This window comes from Triticum aestivum, chromosome 7D (assembly GCF_018294505.1).
Source record: "Triticum aestivum cultivar Chinese Spring chromosome 7D, IWGSC CS RefSeq v2.1, whole genome shotgun sequence".
Classification (NCBI taxonomy): domain Eukaryota; kingdom Viridiplantae; phylum Streptophyta; class Magnoliopsida; order Poales; family Poaceae; genus Triticum; species Triticum aestivum.
This window is the reverse complement of record NC_057814.1, coordinates 252,376,530-252,379,613: the sequence shown is the minus strand read 5'-3', so window position 1 is coordinate 252,379,613 and position 3,084 is coordinate 252,376,530.

The window sequence follows — 3,084 nt, the reverse complement described above, 5'->3', positions numbered from 1 at the left end:
CTTCTTTAATAAGTACTCCCTCTGTTCCTAAATACAAGTCTTTGAATAGATTCCACCATGGACTACATATGGAGCAAAATGAGTGAATCTACACTCTAAAATGTATCTGGATACATCTGTATGTGATCCATAGTGGAAATCTCTACCAAGACTTATATTTTGGAACGGAGGGAGTATGATAGTAGTACAGTATGTTCCTTGTAGTGAAGATGAGGAGGGACATTTGCAGTGTAGAGGTCTATACGGTCGGTTGGTATGGACACTTTCAACTCTTCGGGCCTCCTTGATTCGTAGGATTTTGTAAACATGGGAATAGGATTTGTAGTGGCCTGCCCACTTGAATCCTATAAGAATAGTAAGGAAATGCAGGGAGCTGTGTCGCCTTTGAGAGTTACACTGATATTAACAGTACTGCACCTTCAGCTGAAGAGAGCTGGTATCCGAAGCCTTTCTAGCCGTACCGGCAATACTAGCACATATATTCCAGCAAGTTCCACTTTGCTGATTTTACTCTGATGCTTACGGTTTTCCCGTTATATCTACACTATGATCTGTGTAGCTGCTTTGTGTCGCACTAGCAGCAGTCCACTCTTGAAGCTAAACACTGCAATGACTTACAAAATTGGCACCAAGGCATTGAGTGCCATTCTAGATGCAATGAAACGCATACGCTCCCCACCTGTAGATTCTTGTTAAGAATATGATCCTAATGACTATTCTAACCTCGAGGAGTCAAAGGCAGATGGCCTGTCATGTTCACCCATCAAGGTGCATGCTCTAATTTGGCAAGGTTTTATTGATTGCGCGTATCTTGCATATGTTGTCTTGCATTTCTTCTACTTTGTTGCACCGCCATCTGCTTAGTTTACTCATCATATATGTCGAGATGCCATGCCCATCCATTATCAATACATATTCCATCTGTCATCATACCATGTTTTTCCACTCAAATGATGTTCTTGTGCATCAGACATCAAAAAGGAAGAGGGTGATTGCCGAACCTGAAGGAGCACCAGCAAAGTCCTTGAAAAACGTGGTTGTGCCGGAGAAATCAGACAGCACCCCACTTATATTGGATGTACAACCAGTGACACAAAACGTAGGACCGACTCCAGCAGACTATACCCATACTTCACTGGCCACACCACTAGCCCCACCACACAGGACCTGCACTCCAGCAAAAGGTATGCCGATTTTAGTTGCCATAGCACCAGCCGTACCACAGAAAAATCCCACTCCAGCAAAAAGTACAGCAAGTCCACCGGCCGAAGACCTATCCCAACTGCAGAGACGGCCAATTCCTGCATATTGGAACCCCATTCCTGTTATTCCCAGTTTAAAAGACAATGCTTTCAATGTTGTTAGGGACTACGTGCATATATTCCCATCATTGGAAGATTATAGTGAAGACAAACACCATTTTCACATCTTCCTGTCCCACTTACGTGTAAGTGCTATTATTCATGGTGATTATTTTCCTGTTTTCTGCTGATTGAACACATCAATGATTTACATTACATTGTTGTAAGTAGGCGAGGGTCAATCTGGATAGTCATGACGAGCAAAGCTTGCTTGGGCTTTTCAAGGAAGCATTGCAGCAGTATTGGTGTTACCTGAGGAAATCACACTTTGATGGCAAGTCTATAAACAAATTCCTGGTGAAGTCTCCTGTGCTAAATTTAGAAGACATTGAATGGAAACACCTTGTTATGCACTGGTCTCGTTCCGAGGATGAGGTATTGTCTATGATATCGCATGACAATTTGAACTTCTACTTTTCCGCATGTGCCTTCGGATCTTTTTTGCAGGAAATCTGCTCGAAAAAGAATTCCGGTTTGAAAAGAACGACGGGATATCGCAAATATGCTGCCCGCTGCTTTGCTCTTGTTAGTACATGTTGTCCTATATCACTGTACTTGCATACATACCTGGTTCATTATGTGACAGCAGTATGCATGATAGCTTGCTTATCAATTGTTCGCTCCAAATTATCTGATCTGTATGAATGGTTACATTAGTGTAGAATATATCCAATGCCAATGATTTTTTTTAGCTCTGCATTGTTCTTGTAAGTACCTGCTGTCCTTTATCAGTGTACTTATATTGACAGGTAGTTGTTCATGTACCATCACTCTGCAGCTTATTTTCCTTTGCCCTCCATTTTCTACACATAAGATCTATATTTACTCTTACCATAAGGTTGGATAACACCGATGGTACTGAAGAAGTTTAGCTCTGCATTGCTCTTGGTTGTACCTTTTGCCTGTATCGCTATACTTACATTTACAGCTACTTGGTTATGTAGCATCACTCTTCATCTCATCTTAAATATTCTCCATTTTTTTCTTATATTGTCACATCTATATTTACTCTTAACAAAATGAAGAATAAAGGCAATGGTTATGAAGAAGATTCTGTGGTAACTTCTTGAATTGCCCCCCATCAGCATGGACAAGGGTTTTATAGAGCTGCCTTCACCAATAATGTAAGTTTGTCCTTCTCAAGCCTTCAAACTTTGTTCTGTATATTTGGTTAGGCATGACTACAACAGCTGTTTATTTTTGGTGTTTGCATCAAATTGCATGTTTAAAGTTTATTATGTACTCCAGTTCATAAACAAAAGTTTGTCTTTCTCAATTGAAGTTTTCAGTTGTACAACCAAGTTCCTTCTTCATACCATGTAAATTAAACTATACATAGCAAGTGATCTTATTAAATGGGATAAATTGACAGCACACTAACCATTGATACTTATGAGTTCTTGATCTGTAATCCAATGGTGTCGTGAAGCTGCCAACTCCTTCACAATGTCATTTCCTGCCATGTCTTGACCTGAACCATACCATATTGTGTTAATGCTATTTTAAACTGTGTCACTTTATTCGCCAGTAAGAAATTTGATGAATTGTCAGCACTGATACTTATATGTGCAAAACCTGTCATCCGTCTGCTTGTTTATCTTTCAGAGTGAGGAGGATATAAGTGTCAAACAAGTGCAGTCTCACCAGCTTGCTCAGCTGCTTGTGCTGCAGCTCCCGAGCAGGGCTAACCTTTCTTGAACTCTATTGAAGTGTTGTCGGTTTT